Source organism: Corvus cornix, chromosome Z, assembly GCF_000738735.6.
Source record: "Corvus cornix cornix isolate S_Up_H32 chromosome Z, ASM73873v5, whole genome shotgun sequence".
Classification (NCBI taxonomy): Eukaryota; Metazoa; Chordata; class Aves; order Passeriformes; family Corvidae; genus Corvus; species Corvus cornix.
In genome coordinates this window covers 19445293-19461305 of record NC_046357.1, presented here as the reverse complement: position 1 = coordinate 19461305, position 16013 = coordinate 19445293, and positions in this window count along the sequence as shown.

Here is a 16013-nt window from a genome sequence, read left to right as displayed (position 1 = left end):
TAGAATAATTTTACAGGCTTCAGAGGACTGCATATCTCAAGGGATCATGTGGAGAACTCTCGATGGGGAAGTAATGCAGCACACTCAAAAATGCATTTGCAAGACTTTAGTCTATGTTTCACTTGAGTGGATTCATATTTTAAAAATCTTATGGCTCTATTCTTTCTAACCCTGCATACTTCATATCAACTTGTGTTTAATCTTGCATGCAGAGGGTGAGGAAAGTGTCTACAAAGCGGTCCTTCCTCACTCCCCTAAGGAATAATCTACTCTCATCACCATAGCATGTAACTGCAAAGACTAAAATAGCCTTGCAAAGAAATGAATGTTAAGACTTCCCCTGGGGACTTGAAAGGGGGAAGAGCAATGTCTTGACCAGCTCGTGGGGGGTTATGGCCACGGTATAAGGGCAGAGCAGCTCCTTTTGCCTTTTGCATTTTTGGAGCACAAGGGTGGCCTCGGGGAGTGTCTCAGTTGCTGAGAATTTCCCCGTGCTTCCCTCAGGCTTCTTTCCTTGTACAGTCCTAACAAAGGGAGACTTATTAGCTCAAACTACAGAGGAGTGCTGTTGTGGGGCTTTGGGCAAGAACTGGTTTATGTCTGACAGACTCAGAGCAGGGGCAGGGTGGGCTGAGCCTCCCCGTGCGCACCAGCGCGGCTCTGCCCTGATGCGCTCAGCAGCCTCGGGAAGCATGGGCAGGAATGAGCAGCTTTATGTGCCACAAGTAGGAATTATCTCTCTGGGAATGCTACTGGTTCAGTGCTTGAATTATTTTTTTTTTCTTTTAAGTAAAACTGAACCGTAGTAGACTTTAAAAGTTACTTAAATTTGATCTAAATGTAGTAGTTTATGCTTCTCTTCTAAAATACCTCTGTACTCCTTATATTTGTCTAGTTCTTACTCTGATTTCCTAAAGGGCTGGGCTTGGAGAGTCAAGCATTTTCAGCTGTTGAATATTAAGAGATTTTGGGTCAAGTTTGGTTCCCCTGACATGCCCTAGGCATCAGAACTTGCCCTTACAAATTAATTCCTGAGCATGCTTTTAAAAATATATTATTTTCATTTTTTAAAATAAAGTTACTCAGAACTGTCCTGGATCTAGCTTACTTGCCTCACGTCTGCCCTCTCCTCAGTCTGAAGAGGGAGACTGTCCAATGGAAGGATTTAAATGTGACACACAGGAGAAGCAGAATTAGTTCCAGGTTCTGCTGGAATCGACCAGATTCAGGTCTGCTATGCCCCTTAATCTCTCTAGTCCTTGATGACTGATCAGTAAAATCTGAGTAACCCTGCTTTTCTTCTTCCCAATCATAGTGAATAAGTCAATTTTGAGAACATTAAAATTTTGTAGAATTTTAAATTGTCATAGTTTTTTGTGGGGCTTTTTTGTTGGTTTTTGTTTGTTTGTTTGTTTGTTTGCTTGTGATGGGTATTCTGATTATTGAATGGTTTGCCCTAAATAGTATTTATCTTTTTTTTCCTAAATGTAACTACTTGCTAACAGTAAAAGTGAATAAAAAAGGAAAATGTAATTTATTTTAGAAAAAACAAAACAAAAACCTCTTTCCTAATCCTAAATTTCATTACTCAATCTTTCTGTATCAACACAATCCAAAAGTCACAGAAATAAATAGACTTCTTCCCACTTATTGAAAATCAAGCTCTGGGAAAACAAAAATCATGCTAACTGCATAAATAATCCTATTTGGGGTTCCTCAGTATCCATTCTTTAATTTTCTTTTAAGAATAGAAGTAATTCCATAAAGAAGAGAAATTCAGTCTCTGATGTGTTAATGTTTAGTTCTGCTGTTACAGGCATAATGTAGATCTCTAGTCACTACCCAAGACTCAAGTGGGATGACACACACCCTGGTGTATCCAAGAATAAAGTTAATTCCCCTATTTTTAACAGGTTTGGGGTTTTAGGAATCTTTAGTACTCTTACATCAGTGCTGCTGTTTCTTCCTCCCCTCCCATCTCCACATTTCAACTACTCTGCTCAGAGTGTGATAACTTGCCCAGTGTCCCTTGAAAAGCTTTCAGACCCTTCAGTCTGCTTTCCTGCATTTTTGTTCTGGGTTTTTTTTTTTTCTTCTTCTTTTCCCCTTTTTGAAAGCTCTCCCTTAATGTATTTTACTTACAAATAACTCATTAGAAATTTAGGAAAGCAGTCCAAATCACTCCTGAGAAGTCTCCTCTGCTGTCGTGCCAGAACGGCCTCTGGGTGAATGTTACACCTGCATTTTATTTCAATAAATTTTGCTGAGCTGTATGTGCACCTTAAAAGACGATGTGCTTTGCAAGTTGCGAATGAGTCCTTATGCAGGGAGGGTGGCAGGGAAAAAAATTAGTCCTCCTCTTTCTTCTCTGTGACTTATTTGACCTTGAGACTTATAATGGCATCTCAGACAAAATGAACATAATCTAATGGACAGCGGGGAAGAGGGAACGGCTGGGTACATCTGTCGTATTACTGGGCTGTCTGAACAGTCAATGAAGCAGGTCCAAACCATAAGAGGCCTGTTCAGTTTAGCTCCAGGGTCTGCAGACAAGGAGCACAATCATTTATCTTTATTTACTGAACTCTGCTTTCTGTTTAAAAAAAAAAAAGAAAAAAAAAAAGAAAAAAAAGGAATTGACAGGTTGACAAAAACCCAACTTGGCGATGCCCACTGCACTGAGATAAATGCTATTCATGCTCTGCAAAGACAAGGACAGCTTCTCATGCCCCCTCTCCCATTCCAGTAGGCACCTATTATACAACGAATAAAAGCAGCACAAGACACCTGTACACTGCTTGCTGTACTCAGCTGGCTCAGCTGCTCCACGGACAATGTTGGTGTTGGGGGTTTTTTGTGTGCTTGTTTTGCTTAAGGAGATACATATACAAAATCAGAGAAACTAATATTTAGGGTTTCATTTTTTAATTTTTATTCTTTCTTCATTTTCTCTCTTTCATTATTTCTCTATTTTCTCCTTCCTTCCTTCCTTCCTTCCCTCTCCCTTTTTCTCAGTGTCTCCCTCTTTCTCTCTTCCTCTCTGCTCACAGATAAGTTGGAACAGAGAGATGCATCCCACGGAGACTGCCTGTAATAGATAAAAGGAGCACAAACCTTGGGGGAGGACTGTGGGCTCTCTTACACATGCTGCATTAAAGACCAGTCAGAAATGCTGCTTAATGGCCTAGGGTGCTGGTTTCACCCATATTTTTATTTGTTTTTGACAAAACATTAAAGCAAAGACATGAAGGTTATAGGGTGAATTCTGCTCTTTGACTAAGGAGGTGTAAATTCATTGGCTGCCAACCAATTTCTCCTGCTTCAGACCATTATAATTAAGAGCAAAAGAGAATCACAGAGATTTATATTCAGGAGGGAGGTGGCCTTTTTTAGCATTTATATTCTGAGGGGGAGATTTCCGTGGTAATGGGAGACATGAGGCATTCAACTCTCACTGATCTTCGCTGGAAGTTGGGTACCCAGCCATTCTTTCTGCATTTGAACCTCTCCCTTCCCCCAAGGTGATTGATGGCTATCTGGATAATGAAATTCACGCCTGAATTTCTGACTCTGCCACAGACTTTTTGTATGACCTTCATCAAGTCACTTCAACTCTGCAACCCATCTTTTCTGTTCTGCAGTGTGGAGGTGGCCTGCCTTGACATGGGCCAGCACCACCCCAGGCTGGTGCTGTCAAGCAGTAGTTCCCATGGACTGTCTCACTGGTTTCCCTGGGACACAACTTGCTACAGCCACTTCTTCTGCCCAGGCATGGGTGGATGTCCAGGCTGGCTGCTTCTCTCTCTGGTGCTGCCAGGCTTGATTATTTCCAGGACTGTGGAATTGCTTCAAGTCTTCAATTTTGTGACCTCCTATAAACATGAGATATATTTTCATTATTACTATTATTATTATTATTATTATTATTATAGTATACTGTACTCCAGAATATGAATGTTTAATCTAGAGGATGTGCTTTTACAGCTGCTATATTTACAACCCTCTCCTAAAAAGCCTGAAAGAGGCTCCAAGGCTGTGGTGAGCCTCCCTCAAAGAGTTACTGTTTTCAGGCAATATGGTTTGCAAGAATTCAGCTAGGTTTTTTTTATATTTTTGCCAGGCAGGATGTTTTCTTTCCTGCCGCCTTCTTTCCTCCCCCATCTCCCCCCGCTTCTCTTTTCTCCAACCCTGATTCATATGGAGCTGAGAAAAGAGACAGCTGGGAAGGATTTGAGCAGAGAGGTAGGATATGTATCTGAAAGTAATTTGAATAGTTTGTGAACCATGGTGTCCATTGGTTTGTAACACCTGGCTGTGTCAGCTGTGTCAGGTTATGTCATGTTGTGGAACTCAGTTTGACTGATGCAGCTGGATGGGACCAGGCTCAAGTTGACATTGCAACAACCCAGGAAAACTGAAAAGACAATTTTCTGTGAGTGTGCCTGAAAAACCAGGAACTCTTTGCATATCCAAGCCAGCAAAGATTTCTGGCTTATCCTGAGCTAAATGTGAAGCAGCACCATGCTGGCAGTCTCTGTGCACTCAGAGCTGGGAACAGAGAGCATTGCCCAGCACTCTCCCTGATGCAGAGCTGTGTTTTACCTCCTGCTCAGCATCCTACACCTTCCTGAGCAGCTCCTGGGGGTGGGAATGACAACCTTGCCCTGATACAACAAGGTTGCATTCAAAGCAGCTCGCCTCCTTCTGTTGTGGGGGTATTTTTCAGCATTTGGCAGCTTATTTGAGAGGGAATTAAACTTCTGTACTGAAGCAGAGAATATGCCCCAACAGGCAGCACCTAAAAAAACCTAAATAAATGTGGGTGTCATCTGCTCCATATAGCAAACCCCATTTTCCTGAGGAGCTATATTTCTAATAGAAAGGAATTCTCAATACCTTTTATTTACACTTGGGTAACATCCAGTTACCCCCATCATGGCATGAAAGGTTTAAACCTGATTTGAAGCCACTGTTGTAAGGGCCGGGGTGTTTCTCTCTAAGGGAAGTGATGTGCTTACTGGTTTTAGATTCTGTAGAGTTTCCTGGAGAGACTATTGCTTGTCAAAGAATAGACAGAGTGCTCTAAACATGTAATTTCCTATTTTGCTATAATGTGAGGGGTGTTGAAAGAGAGATGAGAAAGAGTTCCTCAAAGCCCCTCTGCATAGTGATGTCTCTATTTCCCCATCTGCAAAATGCCAAATGAATAGTATCACCAGGATAAGAGGGAAAATTATCAAGTTCAATCTGTTTGCCAGCAAGCCTGCCTCCACTAGTTTCAGTGAAATTATCCCTCTCTACAGCAAAGAAGTATGTAATTCAAACATACCCCCAAAGCGAGCACAGAATTGAGAAGCAGTAAATACCTCATAATAGAAACCTGCCATATATTTCTACAAAACAGGCTGCAGACTGGGCTGTCACTCATTTCCTCTTTAGATATACAACATACCTGGAAATGCACAAAAAAAGAAGAAAGGCTTAGAACACACTTCAGCTATTTATAGCTGCCTTTAAATCCCTGGTCATTAGAGCATTGAGGGAAATGGAGGGAACAATAGTAAAATATTTTTGCAATGCAAATTTATATTTTAAGTATGCTTTTTCCACAAGCAAAATAGAATTATTTCCTCTTCCTATTACCATTAATGATAATTTTAATTGCATGACCCTAGCAGAAGTGCAACTTGTCACAAAGTAAGACCCATCAGAGTGAAGTAACTCATGTAAAATCAATATATCTACAGTTGTTAATATTCTATAATTTGATATATATATGATATATGTATTTGAGATATATACACCATTAGAGCTATGCTCCTTTTAAAAAGGAAAGAGTATTTTCATTTTTTAATACCTTTTGCCCATGCAGAGTCTCCAAGGATAAAGATTTTAGTATCTGTAGGTAAATCTGATTCCATTATCATGTGCCCTTCAGTTCTGAGTCAACCTCCCTGATAATCTCTCTAAAGCTGCCAGTTCCTGTTTGTGAGGTAAAGCAAAGATGAGAGCATTCAGGCAGGATGTAGATGGAGACACAACATAAAGAAACATTAAGAAGATGTTTTCTCTTGCTAGGATATGTCTCTGATTAAGCAAATTGGTTAAGCATGTGCTTAACTTCAAATACATCAGATATCCTTTTGCACATAACTATGCACCAGCTTAAAGTTAAGCACATTTTCAAGTGTCTCTCTGAAAGGTACATGAAAGGGGAGGGGCAGCACTGATGTTTAGTTGAGACAGACATTCCTAATAAGCTATTAGATCTCAACTAGCACTGGAAACTTTTTCCTTCCTGTGAAGCTTAAGGATTTATGTGAAGATTTTTTTTTCCCCCTTAGTAATTAATTCGGACCCCACAGCGTGAAGATGGAAAGAAAAGGACCCTATTAAGACTTGATATTAAGTTAATAGCAGGTGACAGTGGCTTCATCAAAAGCCCTATGCAAAACATCAAGTAGATGGAAATTTCAGTTCTGGTACATTACTCAGCTGAGTATCATCAGACCTGCTTATCAGGGTCACAAAGATTATTTGTACATTATAAAAAGGATCTGTCCATCAAAGTTGGTTAAAAAAAAATAAAAAAAGGGAAAAAAAAAAGAAAGAGATGATGTTTCCATTTCAGATTCATGCAATCAGACCCAAGCAGGAGATGATCAAACCAAACCAGGGGATGTTTTCCTAATCCCACTAATGAAAGTAACCTTCTTTTCAGGGTTCACATCCATTAAAGGATGCCTCTTGGGTGTGGGGTTCAGATAGTGAACACTGAGCATCTTGCCTGCTTATGTATGCTTGCAGTAAAGGAAAGCTGAGCAGCTGGGAAAAAGCATTGCCAAGTATCCTAAGAAGAAATATAGAGGGCTCAAGCAGATATCAAAAACAGAAAGGAAATTTGTCTTTGACACATTTAATCTTTACAAGTGACTGGTAAAGGTAATTACTTAGAATTAAACACTCTGGTTGTTTTTCATTCCCTATACATAAAGAGGACTCTTTAATGTTGTTCATCATAACTGACAATACTTTAGGGATTGCATTTGATAATTTCAAGCTTCTTTTCAAATGCTGCTGATCTGCAGTGATTCCTCATGACTTGAGCATGATCTGCTTCTGCCCTTTCTGTTCCCTGAGGATGGACACACAGACTCAGCTTGGCATCCCTCGCTCCTCCCTGCCCCTTCAGTTTGAGACAAAGGTTCTATGGACAAGGGGAGATGGTTTAGAACTGAAAGAGGAGAGATCTGAATTAGATATTAGGAAGAAATTATTGTCTGGGACGGTGGTGAGGCCCTGACCCCACAGAAGATGTGTCTGGCCCATCCCTGGAACTGCTCAAGGCCAGGTTGGATGGGGACCTAATCAGCCTGGTCTAGTGGAAGGTGTTACTACCCATGGCAGGGAGTTGGAACTGGCTGATTTTTAGTCCTTTCCAACCCAGACCTTTCTATGATTCTGTGATAAATCAAAGCATTTTGCTCTGTAGACACCCTACAACCATCCCAGAAGTTTTTGATAGAGTGTACTGAACAAGAAGTGCACCCAACTTTAGGAAAGTTTTCACCTTGAGGCACCAAATCAGTCAAGCATCATATTTTGGTAAAATTGACCTTTTGCTATTTTTACTTTTTGTCCTGCGCAACCCACTTATTTTCTTCCTACATAATCTGTAGCAATTTTCTGTCCTTTCTTTTTATTCTTTGATTTTAAAAACAATTAATCATATTTTAGAACATTAGTTATTGGAGAAGAATGGGTCTCATCTGTGTTTATGTGCCCCTTCACACCACGAGATCCAGTGCACTTACCCAGAGTCCTGGACCACTCCCATGTTAGCACTCTGTCTTGTTAGCTGTCATTTGAGATAGCTTCACATATCATACCTGCTTTCAATTATTGCAAATTGGCTATTGTTGAAAGGCATTGGGCTCCATGGACTTCTGATGTCTGCTAAGGTTGTTCCTGTGTTTTGACCTCTATGTGTGCCATACCATAAAGTGAGTTCAAAAAAATGTCTCAGGGCTCTTTTAAATACGGTGTATCTTTATCTCTATCTTGCTTCTGCCCTTCTGTGTCACACAAAAGCCAATAGGACAGTTCTGATTAATACAGTAATTATGTGGTTATTAAAAACAGTAATCATCCAGGAATTATCCAGTGCTGTAAAAATCCCATAGACAGAAAATATATGAACATTTTTAAATTGAGCATTACAATTGTCTGCATATGCAAGAAGCAAAATGACACATAAAGAATTTTTAAGATCCCAAGGAAGTGCTCTGAACATGTTAAGAGAAAATAGTCTCCTCAATCAGGATGGAAGTTAGCACTGTGGAAGGAGACAGATCCTGATTCGTCCTTTTGAAAGATGTGTGTCTAAACAGTAGCTATTAATGAAGAGCACCAATTTATAGCACATGTGTTGGATAGACTTGCACAAAATTGGGGCCATCTGAGGAGTTTATTCATCCTTGCACAGCTCCTTCATTTCCAATTTCTGAGCCTGTTTTAATTTGTTATCAAAGTAATCGCTCGCTCCAGCTGGAGTCAGCAGTGTGTTTTGTTGTCTATGGGCCTGGCAGACTGTTCACTTTGAATAGCATTCTGTAAAGATCACCTGTTCTGCATCTGTGATGGCTTTCCAGGTGCCAGGAGGTACTGTTTTCAGATGAGAAGCAGCAAAAGGAATATGCAGACAATGCGGTTCTGCAGCTTTTCGGATCTGCATGGGTTTCATCAGCCAGGAGCAACAGACAAAGGAAAAAAGGAAACAACCATGGCAAGTTAAGAAACATAACAATGCAGAAAAATAATCTGGTTGCTCTTGAACAACAAGGTAATGTTAACTCAGCCATTTCTTAGATAGCCTGGGTTTTGAAAGGATTAACACGATCTCTATTGCCATATATTTAAATATGTATGAATTTCACACACTACTGCATAATTATAGATATTTGCATGCATGAAATACCTGTGCAAAACAACCTGTTTACTAGTTAGTTTTGAATTTAATTTAGGTCTAGCACAACTCCAATTATAGATCATTGGAGTGAGAGTCTACAAATAGCTTTAAAATAGAGAAAAAGGATATTGTGCACAGTCTTGCAGAGCTAGACCCCAAAAGCTACGCCATGGAGGATCCCAGACTACAGACTGTCATCTCCTTCCACCGGAGGAAGAGAATGACTCTCAGTTCTTAAGGGAGGAGGGATGTGACTCCCTGTCCAAAGCATGGAGCTTATTGACAGTGGCCTCAGCATCATTTAGGAGGGGGAGAAGTTCTTAAAATACAGCTTATCTGCATGGTGCTCTGTGATGAGCCCAGAGGAGGGTCTGCAGAAGTCCTGCACTGATACATTAGCCAGAGGAAGGATGGGAAGCCAAGACCCAGAACTACTGGGCTGGCTCAGGAGCTGCAACAAAGGGTTTAACTAGGAGAAAAGTAGTCTGAGGCAGGAGTTCTGTTGAATCAGATCAGGAGGTCTGAGCCAGGAGGTCCAGACCAGCTCTGGGTACCCCACATTGCAAGTATAGGAGTTTAGCTTTTTTTCGGTTTGTTGAATTTGTCGAGTTTGTTCAGTTCATTGAGACGTGGCTTGGACCTTTGGGAGGTTGAGAGGCCAATTAGTCAGGATCCTAGACTCATAGAATCATGGAATTGTTCAGGTTGGAAAAGACCTCTAGGATCATCAAATTGCACCTTTAACCCAGTACTGCCAAGCGCACCACTACAACACGACCCCAAGTGCCACATCCACACACCTTTTGAGCACTTCCAGGGGTGGGGACTCCATGTGTCTGTGGCCTGGTCTCATCAGTCCTGAGAACAGATCAGCTTCTGTGTCAAAGGTGCTTGATCTGAGCTGTTGCATGAATTCTGTGACTGCACAGTCACCATCCCTCAGTCCCTTTGGTATGACTATCTGATAAGAAGCATATCTGAAAACATTTTTTGGAGAATATGAGAGATCCTATCCTATCCTATCCTATCCTATCCTATCCTATCCTATCCTATCCTATCCTATCCTATCCTATCCTACCCTTCTTCAGCCCCAGGGTTAAATGAGGGAGTTAATTCATGACCTTGCAACACTAGCTTTGCATTAATTCTTAAGATTTAAGAAAAATCAACAAACCCAAAAAAATGCTAGGCCTCTTTGTGGTTTGTTTTTCAACAGTTCCACAAGACAGGATCTGTCCAGGAGATAAAAGCTGTACAGGGCCTGTGACCTTGCTTCTGAGATTCTTTTGTACCTGATGAGCTAATGAAGAAGGCTGCTCAAGCCTGAGTCATTAAAACCTGAAAGGGTGGAAAAACAAATCTGGGTATGCTCCTGATGGCAGAATGTCAGTTTTTCACAGCTGATCTGACAAGATTAGTCAGGAACTGACCATGGCATCTAGTCTTCCAGGTGGTACTGGGTCCCACAAAATTACAGGGCTGGCAGCCATGTCTGTATGTCACGAAAAAAAAAGACTTTTCAAACTCTGTTTCTGAGGAGTGGCAAAGGTAAGAAATTATTTTTGAACATCTGAGTTAAAAATGCTGTGTAAAAAACACAGTTCGAGGGCTGGCCTTCTTGGTTAGTCTGTTTTCAACCTTCAGGCCCCACTCAAACTAGGGTACCCACAATGACTGGGCAGTGGAGAACTAGAAGCAAAATGGAGCAAATGGGATACTTACAGTAGAAATGAGTCAGTCATGCCCATGGTGCTGGCAATATATGTCAGTTTTGTTTTTGAACTAATTGCTCACTGATTATTTCTCTTCTGAAACCCACAAGGCAAGAATTATGCTTGCTTTGAAAGCTGCATCTCACAGAACAGGTTATTTCAGAAACCAGTCAGATGAAAAGGTTTCACTAAGTATAAAAAACCCCCAAAACGATGTGCAGTACATCATTTGAAGAAATCAGTCTACTTGGAGAAATCAAGTAGGGTGAGAGTGAGGATACTGAGAATGCAATAATACTTTTATTTGAGATGAAGGTAATGGCCAAGTACTGTTTGTAGGCATGTGATAAGTAGAAGAGAAAGATAAGTCTCAAATGGAAAAGCCACAAGTGAGTTTTCAGGTCTGTCCACACACCTGAAGATAAAGGTCAGAAGAGAGAACAGCTACCAGCTGGTACACACCACAAACATTGTTTTTCTGTGTAAAGGTCTGCTGTATCAACTCTCAGACACCCCCTTAAGGGATTATTTCTTCTGCTTGTTTTCTCAACCTATCATTTAAGCTGACATATTTTTTTCAAGGGGAGAGCCGCACAATCAGCATACTGGTCTTTTCAGAGTTCTCTTAACGTTCTCATTGCTCATTCTGTGTGGCTTTCACCAGTGTCTCCTTTCCCACCCTTGCCTCTGTGACTGCACCAGAGGGATCCACCCTCTCTTCCTCTCCTGCTATAATCTCCTTCAGAAAGCAGAAATTGAAGTCTCTTCTCTGCACTGAGATCACAACCTTTCCTCCCCCTCCCATCACTAGACCCAGCTCAGATTAAAGCATTTGGGACAGAGGTAAAGTTGTTAAATAACCAAAAATAAGTTCTAATACTAAGACTATTGTCCTTCTACTTTGACATGGGGCTCCAATATTTCCAAAATATTCTTGAATCTTATTGCATTACCAAAACTTAAAATTTGCCCCAAAGTCTCCTTTCCCTCCAGCTTCCCAGATCACTGCTGCCTGATATAGAGTACACAGAAACAGGGCTACTCTCTTCCCTTTCCACAAAAGATTAAAGATGAAGAAATTAAAAAAAAAAAAAAAAAAAACCGAAAAAAAATCCTCAAAAAACAAAACAACAAATTAATTAAGATTATTTGGTCTATTTTTATTTTTATTTCTCAGTCAAAATAAATTTTCTGATTTTGAAATTCTTATTGAAATTCAGAAGTGACTCATTTTAGAAGCATTGAAATTCTTAAATTTAATAAGATAAAATGCTTTATTTCAAAAATAGCAAAATCTGGTACATAATATAAAACATATTACAGGGAAAATTATAATACAATTAAGGCATTATGTAATTATAAAGAATTAATGAAATATATAAAAACCCATTCATTTCAGCACCTGCCTTTTGATAATGTTGCAGTTTTAACACTTTCTCAGTGTTTCTCAGTGAATCACACCCTGATTCAAATGAAACATTTTTTTTTTCTGATAAGAAATAATTCTGTGGAAAATATCTTGCCCAGCTTCTGTCTGCAGTATAAAATCTCCAATATAATCCATACACTTGCTGGCAACTGTAGCTGAGGCAGGAAGAAATAGCCAGACATTGAGGCCAAAGTGCTGCTCCCACCAGAAATAATTTTTCCAAGTTAAATTTGAGACACATCGAGAGGATAGCATGGCAGAACCTGGCAGTATTTTCATCCATACTGTGCGAGTTCTGTAGTTTGATAGAAGACTTCAATTTCCAAGGCTGTCATTTCAGCACCATTCATGAGTATCAGATTCATTAAAGTATTTTAACAGGTACCACAAGTGTCTCTGAACACAATCCAGTGAAGAGCAGCAAAGACATGCTTTGGTGAATTTGGCCAGGCATCATGATATGTTGGTAGCATATTTAGTCAGAAGCAGAAAATCGACTTCATTCCCCTTGAAGTAAACACACACCACGTACACTGCTGATTGAAGAAAATTAAAGTCCTAATAGTGCCTGCAGGGTGGGCTTGTGAACTTGTAACCTTCTGTTTATTTATTCATCTCATACGACTCTCAATTTCTATCTACTCTTTTATTTCCAGGGAGTTTTACTCATCTTCCTCCTTCCTACTCTTCTTGCTGGGAGGCATCATTTTTCCCACTCTTGATGTGTTTATTCTCCAATTTGGTTAGAAATTGTTTCTCTATTTTTCTATATGGAGTAGCGTATTTTTTTAACACACAAAATTAATTGAATTTAGAAAGAAAACTTTTTTTTTTTTTACCCCAACCTGAACCTCAGCTTTAAAGAGGAATGAAGCACAAATAATTTCTTTCTCACCCTTTCCCTCTGTTTGGAAAACTGAAAATTTAGAATTAAAATTGTTGTCTCCAAGTTTGACCAAGAAGGAATAATTTTTTTGGTTTTACCAAGAGAAGGAGCTTTTACCACAGCTTCAAACTCACAAAACCCAGAAATTATGGTACAATTTTGAGAGAATTTGTGTTAATAAGATCCCTTGGCTGATGTTTTGGGCAAAAATGATTACAGTAAGAATGAGTATAACACTGGCCAGGGTTACAGGGCTCTAGGTAAAGTCGAAATTAATTTTTTCAATGAAATCAGTTGTTCAATCTCATTGCAACATGGGCAAACAGACCCCTAACTATATTCTCTGAAGAAAAAAATCAGTGCTCATGCTCTCTGAATACATCCCCTATGACTGCAAGGAGACATTAACAGGTGATGTGTGAACACATTTGAGGTAAGATCCATATCTAGACAAACCTGGGAACTCTGCTACCTTCCTTTTGTTCCATAAAATAATTTTAATAGGAATCGAGTGACAGAAAAGCCATTTTCAAAGGTTTTTTTTTCTATCTCTGGTTCATGCTCTTTCAGTTAATGGAAGGAAAAAGGGGGTGTGTGGGAAAAGTGTTAAATCCTCCCTAAAACTAACCTGGGAACCCGGGTATGAGGACAGAGGACAGGGTGTCTCATCTCCTGTGCTGAGGGGCTGCAAGGACTCACCACAGAAGTACAAAATGCTCCGACTCTCTGAAGCATGGATTGCAATGGAGAAAGCTTCCAGGACTGATAATGAAGAATTGTTCTGTTTAATGGTATTGGCTCAAACTGAAGGCTGTGATGCCAGCACTGTTGAGTTGCTTGTGCCAGCACTGGAGTGAAGTTTTTTTGCCTGAGCTCCCACAGGAAAGGGTTAAACAGTGAACACAGGAGGATCTTTTTGTGCCTAAAGACTGTGTTTCATCAGTGGCTAAGAGCAGAAGTAGGGAGAGAAAATCTCAGTTCCTCTCCAATTTTGTGATAAAACTAATTTTATCCTTACACCCGCTAGTTCTCCCCCCTACCAGGTCTTCACTCCCTAGGCAGAGAGCTAGTAGTGCTCATAAATGTCTCTTAAAATAAAAATTTCTGTTCCATTAAACATATGAAAAATATGTTGCATTGAATACAGTTGGTTTGGGAAATCTGTTTTTATCCATTCTAACCAATCATCCATACGAACTGCAGCTGCCACAAGTGGCATGGTATCTATTTTCTAACGCAAAGTTTAGGAACAGTGATTTTCTTCCAGAACAGGCAGGCTGGAGATGTCCAGTATGCTGCTCCTAGATCATCAGCAGACACATGGCAAGCTCAGAGTCTGCCATGGTAAGCCTCTCCTTCACTGGGAAAAGGCTTTTAGTTGCCAAAACTGCAGGATCTGGCCAATCTTTTAGAGACTGGCTACAAAGAATAACAGGAAATTTGGGGAGACAGATGGCAGAAGTCCCAGAACTGAAAGATCCTGTCAGGATCCTGTCAAGATATCTTCAGCCATATCTCTGTGTCAGGAATGGAGAACTAAATTCTGGTAGCCCTTAGTGGAGAGGCACAACTTTTGAGTTATTCCAACCTGGCTTTAAATGCACGTTTCCTTATGTGACCTTACCAAATGTTTTCAATACTTTTGATTACTTTGGAAAAAAACAGCTGTAATGTTGGTTTTCCTTCAGACATGGAAATCATACCCAAATGCAAAGCAGCTATAACACAGCAAAGTCAGTGAAGTTGCCCCATGTTTCTTTTTCCAAGGGAGTATTCAGCATGGTTCAATATTTACAGAGTGCTTTGAAGACAAAAAGAGGGCTAGGTTTCTGTAACAGATGCGTGCTCTGAGCAAATCCAGCACAAAGCTCAGGTTCCTGGTAAATTACCAACTCCAGTTCTGGGCAGCATTTCTCTAATCCTTACAGAGTGCTGCAGATTTGCTGTGTTTTGTCAGAACAGCAAGGATCAACAGAGAACTAGCTACAATACATGTTTCTCAAACAGGGAGGCTGAACAGTGACATATAGGACTATCATTTAATATTTTAAAATAACAATGAAATGAGAATGTCAGTGTGACCTTATCCCAGAGAGGACATTGAAAATTCTTTCAGAATGGACATTTCCCTTGAGAAAATATTTCCATTCCAATGGAAATTTCAATCAAAATATTTCCAATGTAGAGGTTTGCCTGAGCTGCTGAAGATCCCTCCTGTCCCATTGACTAGGAAGGAGTGAAAAGGCTCAAGCAGTTCAAACATCATCCAGAGTCACCAAGCTCCACTCAGCTTAAAAAGGAAAGAGAGTTATCTTTTCGTCTCTCTTCTTCTCGAGTAATAAGTAATAATTCCAAATTTGTATATCTTTAAAACTCAGATTAAGAAGTTTTCAGTTGCATGCCTAATTGTCTTCCCAAGGAAGACAAGGTCTAAGCCGTGAGTGCTTTGGTACTCTCCACTGGCATCTGAATAACTAAAATGACTCTTTCTTCAGTCACATGCTTTTCTTACAGGTATATCTGCAAATGTGGGAAGAACTGGGACTTGTTTGTCTTATTTTTGCTGTGGGTGCCATAATCAGAATCCTCTTCCCAAAAGACCATTTTTACAGTTGCAAACTTATGCACTTTTCTGTTCATAAATAAGAAATTATGTCATCTGAAGTAGTTACAGCTGACATACTTCTGTATCCATCGTCACACGCTTTGCCATGCAAAAATGGTGGGGAAAGAATCAAAGGAAGTTGTACACAGCTTCAAAAAGAGGTGGTTGTATCTAATCTTTAGAAATATTCACTCAGGGATATTATGGATGTTAAATTTTTTCAAGGTTTCAAAAAGTTATTGGGAAAGTTTCACTTCAGCCATTTCTACTGCTGCCTTCTCCAAGCTTGGAGGGATGAGCTGATCTTTGCATCAGTGGGGTTCAGAGCAGCACCAACAGATGGAATTTTTTTTAAAAAAATGCATGTTACTGAATGCCTCCATTACTCTTACACAGGGCAACAAAATTGTTTC